Genomic DNA, 17,364 nt, shown 5'->3' on the forward strand with positions numbered 1-17,364 from the left:
GTTATGAGCAGAGGAAGGACATGATCTATGTATTTCCAAAAGTTAGTATGTGTCCAGAATTTCTCCACTTCTCAATACCCACCACCTCATCACAACTACGGCTCAAGCCACCAAAATCGCCAGGGGGTGTCAGCCAGCGTTACATCACAAGAAGGGGCACATAACAGGTGTCCAGTAGGTATTTTTTTGAATAAATGAAAAAATGAAACAGGGATTGGAGGAGAGCAAAAGAACACGGTCAATGGATCAGAGTACTGGTTGAGTTGAAGAACTGCTGGAGTCAGGCTACAAAAAAGTGAGACAAATAGATAAAACAGAGGTTATGGAGGGCTTATAAAACTTGCTATCAACAAGGTCTAGGTGTGTTCACTGAATTGAGTAATTTAGTTAAAAAAGTAAATAAGATAACCAGAGGGGATAAGTTTAAGGAAACAAGAGGTCTATGTATTGGAAGGTTCATTCAAGTATATACAGAACTTACCATGAATCAAGACAGTACTGCTGAAGAAAGTATTGGTGACCTTTGGTGACCTAGAAGTTTACTTGATCAAGACAGGAGGGGAAATGACCAAGACTGTCACGATGAGGACTGCAGCAATGAGCGATTAAGTTGCCATGAGGTTGAGAACTAAAGTTTTTAGGGCAAAAGAAGAAAGGAATAAAACAGTACTGTCTAATGTAAATATAAGGGGATACATATAGGCAATTTTAAATGCTCAAGAACTATATTTTAAAAGTTTTTAAAAAGAGGTAAAATTAATTTTAAAATATATTTTAATGCATTACATCTAAATATGTATTTTAAGATGTAATCTGTATTAAAAATACTGAGATGTTAGGAAAACTGGACAATCACATGCAGAAGAATAAAATTGGACCCTTATCTTATACCACTCACAAAAATTAACTCAAAATAAATTGAAGACTTAAACATAAGACTTGAAACTATAAAACCTCTAGAAGAAAACATAGGGAAAAAGACCCCTGACATTGGTCTTGTCAACCATTTTTTAGAGATGACACTAAAAGCATAAGCAACAAAAGCAAAAATTAAAAAGTGAGACTGCACCAAACTAAAAAGCTTCTACACAGCAAAATAAACAATCAACAGGAGGAAAAGGCAGTTTTTGTTATAGAAGAAAATATTTGCAAATCATCTATCTGATGAGAAATTAATATCCAAAATGTATAAGGAACTCATATAATTCAATAGCAAAAACCCATCAACCTGATTAAAAAATGGGCAGAGGAGCTTACTAGCCACTTTCTAAAGATGTACAAATGGCCATCAGGTACATGAAAAGATGCCAAACATCATTAATCATCAGAGAAATGTAAATTAGTTCTATTATTCAGCCACGAGAAAAAAGGAAATCCTACCAGTAAGAACTACATGGATGGACCACGAAAGCATTATGCTAAATGAAGTAAGTCAGACAAAGAAAGACAAATATCGTATGATCTCTTCTATGGAATCTAAAAAAAGCCAAACTCGCAGAAACAGAGAGTAGAATGATGGTTGCCAGACGCTGGTGGTGGGAAAAAGAAAGATGTTGGTCACAGGGTACAAACCCCCAGTTATCAGATGAGTAAGTTCTGGGATCTAATGTACAGCATGGTGACCAAAGTTACCAATATTGTATTATATACTTGAAAGTTGTTAAAACAGTAAATCTTAAATGTTCTTACCATACCAAAAAGTCAAAATAAAACAAAAGGTAATTATGTGAGGTGATAGAGGTGTTCATTAACTCTATTAATACATCTGTGTATCAAATCATCATGTTGTATGCCTTAAATTTATACAAAGTTATATATCAGTTATATCTCAATAAAGCTGGTAACAAGAAGGAGATATTTTACATTTTTTCAAACCTGGTCTCCAAAACTGTCAATGTACTTTACGCTAATAACATGTCTCAATTTGAATCAGCTACATTTCACGTACTCAAGTGATGAATGGCTAGAGTTTTGGACAGGACAAATCAAAAAACGGCAAACAGCAGTGAAGACACCTACCTCTAACTTCCAGAGCCCATTCTAGAAAAAGTAGTGGGAGAAACAAAACAAAACGAAACAACAGCACCACTAGGACTACAGAGAATTGCCGTCCTTAGGGAAAAGCCCAATTTATGCTGGAGATAAGGACCCTGCACGTACAGGAGATTTTAGTGAGAATGAACCATGAATTTCAGAGGGCACTAGCAGGGAGGGCATACATGGTCTAGGGCAAGTCATTTTTTTTTTTTTAATATGCCTGCTATTCTCTAAAGAATAGAAGCCAGTCTCAGAGGCTAACATGTTTTCTACTGATTGTGATGTACCAAGGACTCAATATTTGTAATTCTAAAGAAGTGTTACAATCTTAATAGCCCCATGAAGAAAACATTTTAAATATTGTATTATATTGTATTTGTGCACATATACACACAAGTAACCAACACATGCCTATTAGGCCATATTCTATAATATATAAAATGTATATATAAAATGTAAAATGTAAAAAATCAACTTCTGTTTTCTATTTATTTCCTACAATCAAGTCAGGGTATTTTCATGGGCTTTTTTTGCTGGCAAGGGAGAGTGTTGTGAGAATAGGGTTGCCTTCTGCCTTTCATAGGCAATCGTGTGTGGCAAAAGGAAGCCTAAAACCCTGGATGAAGATATTAGAGATCTGACTATAGTATGGTATATTCTTTCAAAAGCCAGGTAACCACATACCAGTTACATAATCTCCTTGTGACTTAGGTGGCTCATCTATAAAGGTAAGGGACCAACCAGATTCATTAATGTATTTCTCAAGATTCCTTTCACTTCTAACAGTCCACATAAGGTTCTCTGGTTTCCACTCTAACAGGTTAAATAAAAAACGGTGTCTATTTTGTTCAGAAAAATAAATGAAAACCTTAGCTTTGCATAATTTGCCTTAATAGAATCATGACAAGACTGGTTAAGGGATATAGAACACTAAAAGTAGAAGCAATTTCATTTTTTCTATTACAGCAGTAAAAACCTTTCAGTAAACAAATGACATGTTTTTCTCCATTTGTCCTCAAAAAGACAGACACAGCATGCATGAAGTCCACAGCAGAGACAGTGGCTGTCAGCATATTTTAATTACATTTACTTTCCATAAATTGAATTCTAGAGTTGCATAAATGGACAATTTCTTTATGGCTCTCCCTGATAAACAGGGTGACCATACAATTTACCATACAAACTGAGACACTTCTGAAAGTAAAAGGGGGACATTATATATAATTACACCAAGAATACAAGCATAAACCAAGACCATGCCTATGTAAACCAAGACATATGTTTACCCTACTGTTTGAGAATTATAACTAACATTAGCCTAGCCAACTTAACAAAAGTAAACACTAAGGGCTCAAAAAATTTAGATGTTATTCTTATGCCTCCCTTAACTTTCAAAGATCTGTACTGTATTATAGTTAGGCTTAAATAGGATGATGAGATTCTTTGGTCCAATTGTTTGATGCTCTTATTTGAAGATAGAAAACCCAACACAGGCCATGAAGGAAAAAGCTGGATCAAGATAGAGCAAAAACTATAAACGGACCCAAAAATCAGCAATGTCAAAATGTTTTAATAAGCCTATAAAGGAATTCCAGAGATTGATATAAAGTAAAATGAGACACCAAGGAAATTAAAGACCACAGATTTCATGGTATCAGAAGATAACTCTACTTACAAACACAGAATATACCTAGCTGAATGGCAGCTTGTGAAAATATGACTAGAGGGATCCCATTTAAATTTCAACCATGCTCATTGAGTCACAGTTTAATGAAAGCCTGTTTGGGTGAGAAAGAAATAATGCCTGTTGCAATGGCAAGATAATGAGTCTTCCATTCACAGATGAGAAATCTAAGAAAATTCAGGGTTAAGAGTGTGATTAGTGTAAGCATTTTCAAAGGATGCCTACCTCCACTTTCTAAAAAAAAAATGAATTTGTTTGAACAGAGTATTTTTTCCAATTTTGTCAAATTGTAAATATGTTATTAAGAAATGTCATAAACGTGTTTATACAAAACTTGTTTTTGAACCTGTTAAAGTTAAAAAAAAGAGAGAGAGGAGGAAGGGACCTATTTATATCACTGGAAAGTGATTGATGTATCCAAGCTTGTCTGCATTTGAGAGAAAAACTACGAAGGCACAGATAAGGATCTATACTAAGACTCCTGACTGCTATAAACCATAATCCCCTGGTAAAAGTTTTAGCATAAAAGCCCAGGCAGCCCACACTCTCACTGACCATGGGGCACTTACTATGCCCTGTGCCTCTCTAGAGAGCTCAGCAGAGGGGACTCCAACCTCCTTGTGCAGACTGGAAGGCACTCTTGCTGGCAGAGGTCCTGGACACTCTGGCTCCAAGTCAGCGGAGGGGGCGGCCAGGAGAGACTGACCTGTCCCAGTAAGGCTGTGTGTGTGTGTGTGTGTGTGTGTGTGTGTGTGGTCCCCTCCCTACTGGTTCATTCTCTGTTATCTTGCATGTACTTTCAGTATTGCCTACCCTTTGACATCCCAAACCTATGAGTTTTCCTTTCACCCTAAATACTCAGAATGAAACACTCCCCTCACTCCGGATAGCTTTTAATTTGGCTTGCTCAAGGAGAGTGGACTGTGGAGAAGGTTTGCTCCCAAGGGGCTTCTCATGGGTCCCATCAGACTTCAACTACAGCATCACTGACAACATATCAGGATAATCTGCTTAACAAAAGCATCTACTCCAAAGGCCGCACATTCTTAAGAGTCAGAAACTGTCTCACTCAGTATGCACTTTTCAACCTACAATACTTAGCAGAATACCTGGATACACATAAAGGACTTTTGTCAGCTGAATGATTAGCTAAACAGTTACAGTTTCACTCTGTAACTCTTTGGCAAACAAGACCAAATCATTATCAAGTATAGACTTTGTCTATTTTTATGGTCCCTATTCCTTTCTCAAATTCTTGATGGGGAAAATGCCTAAAGAGTTATTCTTCAAAGCATCCTGTAATCGGTTCTTTTATTTGTGTCATTGTAATTTCTGTCCTTTAATTCAGCTTGCATACAACCATTATGCTGTTTCTCAAAATTATCTTATGGTTTTCCATTCAAAATTCTTTAGTGGATTACCATCACCTGTAGATCAAAATTCAAATTCCTCGTCTAGAGATTAAAGATTCTCCATATATGAACCACAAACAATCTAACAATGACAAATGCCACGAACAGTTCTCATCCTCAGAGTTCTTTCTGCACACAGTGTTTGAATTTTTCTTTGCTGACTCTCAGACTTGCCATGAAGAACGCCTGAAGCACTTGAATGTCAGGTACCCTGGTCATGAGGGAGTAAAGGACCATGAGTGAGTTCATTCCCATAATAAGGCAATACTCTTTTGGTTGGCCCCGGACAAAGCTTTGAATTTTTTTAAACATTTCAAGTCTGATTTTAGTAGTAGTTCTGTCTTTCCTCACAGATCTGTCCTGAGTACTAATATATCCTTGATTAACTGGACTATAGGTTCAAGCCATATCAATGAGATCCCTGGGGATGAGACATCTTTTCCATATAAACAAAACAACACGGTGATATATACAAAAATGTGGAAATGCATTATTTTTCCTTCCCAAGTAAATACACCAAGGGATGGCAAGAGCTAATTTGCATGTGTTCACATTTTTCTGTATCAGGAAGTGAGTGCCAAGGAGAGTTGGACAGAATAAATAAACACACTAATGGATTTTTTTTTACATGATTTTATTCTATTATCTGCTGAAAATTAAACTCTTTGAAGAGTCAGGAATATATTTATGAGTAAGTAAAATTACATAAAGTCACAGTTTGTATAAATAAGTACATGGATATTATAAGTCTACTGGAGGTAATTATGGTCTCCAAACCTCTCACATTATCAGGATATGAAGATATTTCTAGGGAAAAGGTATTCACAAAGGTGTTCCTTTTGAATTGTGGGGGTCCTGAGAAATGGAAAAATGTATTACTTGTGGTTTAGAATAGCCAGAATACCTCACATAGCATCTTCAACACAGTTGGTATTTAGTGTAAAATAAAAAATCAAAAGATCATTTATAGCATATTCAGAAAGAATCAGCTATTTGGAAGTAGAGTTTGAAAGGCTATTACAATTTGCATTATATGATTTTGTCCACAGAAGCTAAATGATTGCTCGGTAGAAGAATGAAAAAATTCCATTCTGCGTTCTTGAGCCTCCTGTTTAACACAGACCAGATACTTTTCACTCTGGCTAAAAACTCTCTAACATACATGTTTCCCTGTAGAAGCTGAATATTTGAAAGAGCACTAAGCAGTCATTCTTCCCATTCTGTGGAAACTGGGACATGAACCTGTACCTACTTTCTTTAGTCGTTTTCACCTACTGAGCGAGGTGAGAAGAGACAGGTAATTGTCCAAACCTTTCTGCAAACAGACTGACTTTGGTAAGAAATACTTTGTTCCCGGATGATGAGTACTTCTGCACTGGCAGATCATTTCTTTCTTTTTTTTTTTTTTTATTTGAGAGAGAGAGTGAGAGAGAGAGAGAGCACAAGAGGGGGGAGTGGGACAGGGAGAAGCAGACTCCCTGCCGAGCAGGGAGCCCGATGTGGGACTCGATCCCGGGACTCCAGGATCATGACCTGAGCCGAAGGCAGTCACTTAACCAACTGAGCCACCCAGGCGCCCTGGCAGATCATTTCTTAATAGCAATTATCCTCTCTTGCATCATCAGGATTCGTTTTTACACAACAATATTTCTTGCTTTGCTTCAACCATAAAAGAAGTCTTCGCTGCATATTCTTGTCCAAAGTGATAAATGAAACTCTTGGTTTCCATGTCTAGATGGATTGGATTTAGCTATTTGCAGTACTTTGAGTGCATTATTGTCCCAAAGTTTAGTGGTATAAAACTCTCTTCATTTTTTATTGACCAGTTTAAAATAGGTGGCTATCAGACTTGCTGTCATGGCATCCTGAGGTTTTGCAATCTGGAGCAATATAAATAGTTTATATTAATTATTCCCTTCCCACCTTCTAGGAGAATAGAGAACATTCTGACTGCAAATTCTGCACTTGGTCATTAACACTCTGGTTTCTAGATATGCATTTGACCATTTTACAATGCCAAATGAGAATGTTAAAATTGTTACTGCAGTGACATTAATTACTTAAAGCTTAATTTTTTGCAAAGTGAGTAAGTGTACTTTACCTAATACAGGTACACAAAATAGACGATCATCTCATCATCCTCATTCACCTTAATGTTGTAAGCAATGCTATTATTTACATTTTGCAAAATGTATTCCATATCCAAGAGCATCATAATAAACTGAGTGTAATTTGTGATAAAACATTTGTTCAATAATAATTTTCTCTTTCTGAAATAATTTACTTTATTTATATGAATGCTTTAAAGAGTCAGAATATTTAGTGTCTATTTTATAAGCATCTAAAATCTCTAGTAGAGGGGCACCTGGGTGGCTCAGTCGGTTAAGTGGCTGCCTTCGGCTCAGGTCATGGTCCCGAGGTCCTGGGATCAAGCCCCACGTCGGGCTCCTTCCTCGGCGGGGAGCCTGCTTCTCCCTCTCCCTCTGCCTGCCGCTCCCCCTGCTTGTGCTCTCCCTCTCTCTATCTCTATCAAATAAATAAATAACATCTTAAAAAAAATAAAATAAAAATAAAATCTCTAGTAGAGGGGCACCTGGGTGGCTCAGTCATTAAGCGTTTGCCTTCGGCTCGGGTCATGATCCCAGGGTCTTGGGTTCGAGCCCCACATCGGGCTCCCTGTTTGGTGGGAGGCCTGCTTCTCCCTCTCCCACTCCCCCTGCTTGTGTTCCCTCTCTCGCTGTGTCTCTCTCTGTCAAATAGATGAATAAAATCTTTAAAATAAAATCTCTAGTAGAAATGGATGAGAAGACAGAATTAAAATGCAATCAGTGTACTTTGCATTCAGATATTCCTATTTCCTAATGTGTTTCAAAATATCTCGATCCAGTTGTTTGTATTGGAAATTACATGAATTCATATACATGTTGAAGGGGAAGGTACACTGTGGATCCAGGAAAGGAGCTGCAATCACCTGACTTCTACTCAGGCATCTGGATTTTAGTATGCCACTTGCCATTATGGACAAGCACGCTGACCGTGGAATGCTAAGCAGAACTGCTCTGGGAAAGCAGACAGTCATGGGAACAGAATGACATTTTCTACTTCTGGCTACTAAGAGAGGAGAAGAATGGAAAGTGAATACTATACAAATTCCAACTTCTCTGCTGATTTAAATGAGACTTCCTGAGATACTTACGCTCATCACCTAACACAAAGAAGAATGTATTTCTATGTATACATTTCTCTTCTCCTGATCACTTAATTAACTACCACTGAAAATACACTGATCTCATATGTACATCCCTGAGATAAGCAGTAACGTCCTTTTTGTTCTTCAGTCATGACTTAAACTACATGCAAATCATTTCTTACAAATACAGTTATTTTTACTATTGTGGACAATCACAGTTATGGATGTAGGTATGACAACATATGTCTCACTAAGGGATTTACAGAATAAGGAGAAATTTTTGAATCTACCATGCAATTTCAGGATATTCCATTATATGTGCGTTATTCTTACAGAAGTCCTCAAGACATTGTTTCCTCCTCCTCTATCTGCAGATTCTGCATCTTCGCAGTGCAGTAATTCAAAATAAAATAGTCCTTTTCATGTAAGGTCAGCATGTCTTCTGCAGAGGAGCATCATACCAACCATATCCGCAATTCTCTGCATTAATAAGAAATTTTATCTGGCAAGTGAGTCATCCAACTGATAGTCCTGGTAAGCAGATAAACTTAACCCTTGTCCCGGGGCCTAAAAAGCACACTTCTCCTCTGGCAGGGATGGATTAGGCTGCCACAGCCGCCAAGGCAGGAAGCTTTTTATATCCGTAGCAACAGCTCCCGAGTCACTTCAAAGCACTGGGTCTATCTATTTTCTCTTGTTACACAGCGCTATAAAAAAGATTGCTGGTCTCTAAGAAGAAGGAAAAACAAAGATGTACATTTCTCGTTTGAAGGCTTCTCCAAAATGATCTAGGAAACAGCCTGCTTCTTCGCTCAATGCCCAGAATACCTTCCCTCCCCTCCCTTCCTTCCTTGTCTGATACTTAACTTGCACAGCATCTGTTCCAGAACCTGGATATGTAAGTGGTTACTCTGGCACTTGACAAAGAAAACAATGCTGGTTATACACTAAAAAAACAAGAGGTGTTTTGTGGAGACGTACTTAAGTATAGCTGAATTTGTCTATATGTATACATGTGTTACTTTCTAGAAATCATAAAAATTATTAAGTTTACAACATTGCTTTGAGGTAGATGGGCATGGGTAGAGAAAGTTGTCATCTAAGTCTTACAAGGACTCAGCTATCCAGCAGATGTTGGAATTGAATGGTACTGCTTTCAGTATGACCTCAAGGAAGTCGGCAAGATTTATCCTTGTCAAGCTCACAATGGTAAAGGCTCATGAGACAATCGCTATGTATTTTCATTTTTTAGCTTTCAACTTTTACGAGTAACTTAGAACTTAGAAAAAGCAGCATGTTCTAGAAGTAAAATATCAATTAATAACATGTAAAGAAGGCATTACATGTACCATTTTTAATTACATACAACACATATATCCTCCCCTACCCATAATATGAAGAGAAAAACCGAAAGTATAAAAGATTGAATAATAGCTCCATTTACTGACAAAGCCAAAAAATTTTCAATTATAGTGGGACAAGAGCTGGAGCAGTAGAATAAGCCTCATTAAAGTATTTACTTAATAAAATTTACCAACATTTGATAAAAAGGGCTTGCTGAAAAAGGATTCTTCCACATCTGTGCACATTCATTCATACAGTAAATATCTATGGAGTGCCCACCGTGAGCCAGGTGCTGTCGTAGGTCCTGGGAATGTGGCAAAGAATGAGCATGTACGATTACCTGCCCACATGATATTTACATTTCCATGAGCGGATATGTAACAGAAACAAACTTCCTAAATATATAGTATGTCAGACGGTGACCGGTGTGATAGAGAAGACCCAGCAGAGAAGGCGATGAGGACTGCTGAGCCAAAGAACGGGAGAGGAGGCGGGGTGAGGGGTGTTATTTAAAAAGGGAGGTCACGGAAGGCCTCATGGATATGAGCTGCGATTTCCTTAGAAAAACAATTATATTATTCCATTTTCTCCAATGAAAAGTTAAAGGGTAAAACAGAGAAGGGTTCTATCTAAACAGTTTACTAAAAACAAGCTGAATCTTCCCTGCAGCGGCACCTTACAGCATTCATTGTAGTCTGAGTCATTCTGTGGTTACATGCACATCTGTGTCCTCTATTAGACTGGAGTGTCGGGGCCATGAGCTTAGTCACCTAACCAAGCATAACGACCGAGACAGGTACTATGCAAAAGTTTGTTAAAGCAATTGGAAGAAGAGCCTCAGTAGCTTCGACAGTATGTCTAAAGGGAGGAAGTCTGCCGTTGCAGCTCTAAATACATCCCTCAGTGAACGTAAGGCACACAAAGGCTACTGCAGGATTAGGGAAGTCAGAGCACATGTCCCCTTTTCTTGCTGGCACCAAGGCAAGGTGCAAACAAGGTTAGCTGGGTTGTACAACTCACCTCCCTACTGGATTCAATTACTAAACACACAGATACTATTCTCACCAGTTCCCTGGGAATGAGGAAAGTTGAAGACATCCCCTGAGAAACATTTCGATATGTAAGAAGTCCTCCATTTATTTCAAGTTTTGAATATTAAGATAATTCTTGTGAAAGCAGAATATGTCCAAAACAATGCTATGGTGAGTCCATGAACCTGGGATATAAACTCTAACTAGTTTAAGGGATTTCTAAAAACACTGTCTAATTCTAAAACCATATTAATCTATGAAATTTATTGTAAAATCAAAAGAGCACCATGTATTTATATTGTAATGTATTTTGTGAAACACATAAAATGTATTTTATAAAATAAATATAATTAACATAATTACATATAAATTATGTATCTTCTATAATTAACAAAATACATTAAGTATATAAGTACATTATATAAAATATGTTACAGATCACAAGACCTAAAGTATACAACAATATATGACTATTAATACTACTGCTGTTATATTTTTGTTAAGGATTTTATATGTGGAAGGCAATGAAGTGCTTTGCCTCGTAACCTGCTGGTATAAGTAGATTATTACTCTGATTTTATAGAAAGACCACTCTCTTACACCATACACAAAAATAAATTCAAAATGGATGAAAGACCTAAATGTGAGACAGGAAGTCATCAAAATCCTAGAGGAGAACACAAGCAGTAACCTCTCTGACCTCAGCCATAGCAACTTCTTACTAGACACATGGTGGGAGGCAAGGAAAACAAAAGCAAAAATGAACTATTGGGACTTCATCAAGATAAAAAGCTTCTCACAGTGAAGAAAGCAATCAACAAAACTAAAAGGCAACCTACAGAATGGGAGAAGATATTTGCAAATGGCATATGTAATAAAGGGTTAGTATCTACAGTCTATGAAGAACTTAACAAACTCAACAACCAAAAAACAAATAATCCAGTTAAGAAATGGGCAGCAGACATGAATACACATTTTTCCAAAGAAGACATACAAATGGTTAACAGACACATGAAAAGATGCTCAACATCACTCATCATCAGGGAAATACAAGTCAAAACTACAGTAAGATACCACCTCATGCCTGTCAGAATGGCTAAAATTAACAACAGATGTTGGTGAGGATGTGGAGAAAGGAGAACCCTCCTACACTGTTGGTGGGAATGCAAACTGGTGCAGCCACTCTGGAAAATAGTATGGAAGTTCCTCAAAAAGTTAAAAATAGAACTACCCTGTGATCCAGCAATTGTGTTACTAGGTATTTACCCAAAGGATAAAAAAATACAGATTCAAAGGGGCACATGCACCCCAATGTTTCTAATGTTTATAGCAGCATTATCAACAATAACCAAACTATGGAGAGAGCCCAAATGTCCATCGACTGATGAATGGAAAAAGAAGATGGTGTGTGTGTGTGTGTGTGTGTGTGTGTGTGTGTATACATACAATGGAATATTACTCAGCCATCAAAAAGAATGAAATTTTGCCATTTGCCACAAAATGGATGTAGCTAGAGTGTATTATGCTAAGTGAAATAAGTCAGAGAAATACAAATACCATATGATTTCACTCATGTAGAATTTAAGAAACGAAAGAGATGAATATAGGGGAAGGAAGTTAAAAAAAAAAAGAGAAGGAGGCAAACAATAAAAGACTCTTCTTAACTACAGGAAACCAAGTGAGGATTGCTGGAGGGGAGGTGGGCCATGGTGGGGGGGGGGTGTTAAATAGGTGATGGGCATTAAGGAGGGCATTTGTTGGGATGAACATTGGGTGTTATATTTAAGTAATGAATCATAAAATTTTATACCTGAAACTAATATTATACTATATGTTAACTAACTAGAATTTAAAGAAAAACTTGAAACAAAAAACCACAATGCATTGGAAACAACTCTTTTAATAATAAACATATTTACTATCACAATTGGTAGACACAACAAGGATGATAAATCATCTAAACACATGTTGCAGGAGAATTAATATGATATCAAGAATGCTAAGAAGAAGATCCCTTCAAAGAAGAACTGAGTTAAGGTTTGCCGTGATGTTACCAAAAATATATTTATTCATTGAACAAATATTTGTTGAATAAGTAACTGGGAGGCAATAAAAGATTTTAGGCAGACATGCAGTTAATACAGAAGATAGGAGTTTTAGTAAGAGAACAGAGTGAATGAGGTCAAACATAAGCTAATATAATAACCCAAGTGAGAAATGATGAAGGTCTGAACCAACCTAGTAGCCGTAAGACTGGAAAGAAGAAAGTGGGCACAAGAGATACCTACAGAATTAAAGGAGTGATGACCAACTGGTAAGGGATGGTATAGTAAAATAGAAGGCTACTCTCAGGTTTCTGCCAGGTGGATGGGAAGTAGTGCCAGCGCATGGGACAGAAAATAAAGAGAAAATGGGATTCTGTGAGAAAGATGAAGAATTTTCTTTTAGATACTGAAATGAAATTCTTGTGGCTTTCCAGTTAGCAGTCACAAACAGGCTTGGAGTTCTGGATGAGAGGCATCAGTGAGGTAGTTAACTGCAGAGAAGTGTGACAGAATGTCCCTCCAGGAAGAGCCAAGTCGTGGAGACCACACAATTTTGACAGGTAAAGAGGCAGTACAAGAATGAGCAGCGTTCCTCCTTCTGGAGCCAACCCCGAAAAAATTCTATTGAATGCCAGTTCTGATTAAATCCTACCATTCTTTGATGCCTTAGGAAACCGGGCAGTTTGAGGAGGTGGGCTGTTACCACAGTTTAAGGATCATCAAGTTTCCAGCCAAGATTTTCAAGCAGGCATAGTTTTCCCATGAAACAGTTGCCAAAATATCCAACAGAGACTCACAAGTTGAGACTTTTTGAAGAAACACTTTAAAGGTGAAAGAGTTCATAAAAAGGTATTTGGATTTGCCTAAGTGCTAAGAAGTACTTGCCTTTTTATTCTGTTAACACTGAGTCCTATCACAAAAAGATTATACCACCTGATTGTTAGAGCATATTTGAAACAGTGAGCATCTTCTCTTCACATAAACTTCTTATTTTGGAATAATTTCAGACTTAGTGAAAAGTCGCCAAGATAGTACAGGGATTACCCTTCACCCAGGCTCGGTCATTGCTAACATCTTCTGTAACCATGACACAAACCTATTCCACCTAAGACTGACACCAATACACTGTTACAGGATTTTCTCCTTCGGTGCCCGCGGTTCTCGGTCACCCCGCTTCAAAGAATGAAGAGGGAGACCAGGCAGAGTGGTGGGCAGCAGAGCAAGGTTTATTGAGTTTAGCAACAGTACAAGCTCTCAAAGAGGGAGGGGACCCGAGAGGGTTGCCACAGGAGTTTCTAAGTCTAGGGGGTTTTATGGGCTTGTTGGCTCGCTGTTTTAATCTGATTAACCCTCCCTGTGCCTGTCATCCAATCAGGTTTTTGTCACTTATCACGTGGGAAAGGGTGGAGGGCTCCTTCCAGGGTGGGTGTAAAATCCTCTTACAGGTGGTTTCCTCCTAGGGCGGGGCGGGGGGGGGGGGGTTGCCCTGCCTGCCTGCCTTCCAACTAACCTTCATGACTACTACTAGCAGCTAAACTCCAGGCTTTGTTCGCATTTTGCCAGTTTTCCGCTAATGCCCTGTTCCAGTTCAGGGACAAATCAGAACGCCACACTGCATTTAGTTTTCATGTCTCTTTCATCTCCTCTGGTCTGTGACAATTTTTTGATCTTTCCTTATCCGTCATGAAAATTGAAAATACTCGTCAGGTATTCAGGAGAATAATATTCAATTTGACGTTCTCTGATTTCTTTTCAAAGATGAAACTGGGATTAGGGGTTTTAGGGCAGAATCTCACAAGTGCCCTTAGCACCCTGTACGTTATCTAGAGGGGCATGTGTTATCAACAAGAATTATTGTTGACATTGATTGATTACTTGATTAAGGTTGTATCTGCCAAGTATCTCTACTGTGAAGTTAGTTTTCATCCCTTTCCAGAATACACGTTGACACACACAACAGATGTATTAAATTCTGCTTTAGATGAGACTGGAATCTTGCCAAAGACACGGGTCCATCGGAGTAGACTGTACTGAGGACACCAGAGATCCTTGGAAGATACTCGTCAGAGCACTATCACGGTTCCTCCTACAACCCTGTGAGTCAGAGCTCATTATAGTGATAGGAGTAATTATTCAAATCAGATACAGTCTTAAATTTCCTTTTCAAGTGAGGAGCAACAGATATTTAGTATGGACATAGCCATTAGTCCATTACAAAACAATAATGTACACCTAACCCAATACTGATAATTAGTGGACATAAGTATTCTAAAACTCATAGCATTTGCAGATGTCTAAACATAATGTATCTGAGAAATACCATGTAGGAATTAAATAGAAAGACTATCTAATATTCCTCACCTAATCTCAATAATCAAGAATTCCAATTCAGACATAAATGCATAGAAACTATTCTAATACATACAAGTCACAATCCAATATTTGCTCAGGCTATTAAAATAATTTTAAAAAACTTAATATGTAATAATCCCATAGTCTTTATGTAGTATTTAATTGTAGTTATTTATTTATTTTTTTTAAAGATTTTATTTATTCATTTGAGACACAGAGATAGAGAGAGAGAGAGAGCATGAGCAGCGAGAGAGGCAGAGGGAGAGGGAGAAGCAGACTCCTTGCTGAGCCAGGAGCCCGATGTGGGGCTCGATCCCAGGACCCTGGGATCATGACCTGAGCCGAAGGCAGACGCTTAACCATCTGAGCCACCCAGGTGCCCCTTAATTGTAGTTATTAATATTTGTGTGCATAAAATTTAGGCATTAGCTCTTATTCATATAGTACTTTTTCCACATCCTACATTATTTGATTGAAAAATTGATTAAAAAAATAACATGGGACAAGGGGGATAATATATATTAAAGTTTCAGCAAATTAAACTAGTATACATTTAAATCTATACAACCAACAGTGTGCAATTAAGGACAACTTTTCTGCCCAAATTTTGTTTAATATTAAATCTGTGTTTAAAACCTCAGAGACTAGCCCGAGCGGGGAACACCCTGCCCAAGGGGCAGTGGGTGGCCGGAGGGGCACCCTGATCCCTGCATGTGTAGGTTTCCACCAGCGCACAAGCGACAGCATGGCAGCCATCCCCTCCAGCGGCTCGCTCGTGGCCACCCACGACTAGCACCCCCCCCGCCCAGGCTCCCCTTCCAGTAACAGCTCCTGCAGACGTGCAGAGTATGCTGCGGAAGCCATCCCTCACCACCCCAGGGCTGACCCCGGCCACTGGTGGGCAAGTTTCTTCTTCGGGAAGTCCACTCTCCCGTTCATGGCTACAGTGTTGGAGTCCCCAGAACGCTCGGAATCTCCTCAGGCCTCCAGCAGCACGATCAACTGCGACTTGGCTCTGGAAGCCATGAGGAAGCACCTTGGTGACTAGCCTGGCAAAGCCAACACCAGGCCGCCATCCTGAGTGGCCACCACCAGGCTTCAGGAGGTGCTGGACCCCCCCTCCCTTCCCCGTAGACTAGGCAGGCTGCCACAAGCAGAAGCAATTGGGTTCTTTTATATCAAAATAGCAAAACACCAAAAACGAAGTTGTGAGAATCCCACTCTTTACTATCCAAGCCACACGCAAGTCTTCCTCACACCCTGGAACTGTGTGCCTTGTACCAAGTGGAAAATAAACTCCAAGCAGCCAGTAAAAATCAAATAAAATAAAAATAAAAAATAAAACCTCCGAGACTGAAATACAGAATTCTGTCATCATATAATAGTAGGAAATACTCCAACTGTATTTTAGGAGGCCTGTTATTCTCAAGGCCTTATAATCTAGATTTGTTTTGCTTCTTCCTAAACAACATGCATCTTACATTTTTAGAAAGTTGGAGCAATAGCTTTTAATGTTTTCCACTGAATTCAAAGGTTTAGATCTCAAGTATGCATCATGACATCAGAAAATATATGTGCTCTTTGAAGATCCAGTCATATCAGATGGCATCCTAATAATGTATTATTCATGACTCAGTTACAGATAAATAATGTGGTAACATGAAAGCAAAGCATTAAAAAGTCACACGTATCGGTGAATCCTTTTGCAAAAGAATAAAAGTTGAGGGTGAACAGGTTTAAAATAGATAAATAAATAAATGTAGTGATTTAGGGAAATTTTAAAAAATTAATCACATGTTCTGGATAGTAAGCTCCTTCAGGGTAAGGACAGACTAATTCAAATTCTATAAAGTTCTAAGATGTTACATAGTACGGTTTCTTAACATATTAAATATTAATTTTATTTATAACTAACATTTTAAAGTATGTTAGTAAGATAAGTTCTTACAAATATAGACACTTTGATGACAAATTCATATTTATAATTTAGTAAGTAGAAATACAAATGTATGATAATTTGATAGGACTTATCAGGTGGAGAAGTATAAAAGATATTTCTATGTAGTTTATGTGCATTTTAAGTAGAAATTTTGAATAGCCCTCATCTCAGGATGATCTCACTTGGGGTTAGGAGCATCTTTTATTACTTTCCTTGCTAGTCTTTCTAATTTAGCTTTTCTCTTGCTATTACATTAAATCAAATGAAACGCTGTATCTCCAGGTTAAATGTAAAGTCGAGTGGAAGCTCACAGATACTCTATTTCATCAG

The 17,364-nt window shown here is 38.1% G+C and overlaps 1 protein-coding gene and 1 pseudogene across 11 annotated transcripts in view; one reads left to right on the forward strand and one right to left on the reverse strand.

The window, feature by feature from the left end:
* TPK1 (thiamin pyrophosphokinase 1) overlaps positions 1–17,364 on the reverse strand; it is a 338,615-nt gene that overhangs the window by 149,848 nt on the left and 171,403 nt on the right. The window lies entirely within an intron of this gene.
* On the forward strand, positions 15,831–16,179 carry LOC118536674 (pancreatic progenitor cell differentiation and proliferation factor pseudogene; annotated as a pseudogene).

This window comes from Halichoerus grypus, chromosome 12 (assembly GCF_964656455.1).
Source record: "Halichoerus grypus chromosome 12, mHalGry1.hap1.1, whole genome shotgun sequence".
Taxonomy (NCBI): Eukaryota; Metazoa; Chordata; class Mammalia; order Carnivora; family Phocidae; genus Halichoerus; species Halichoerus grypus.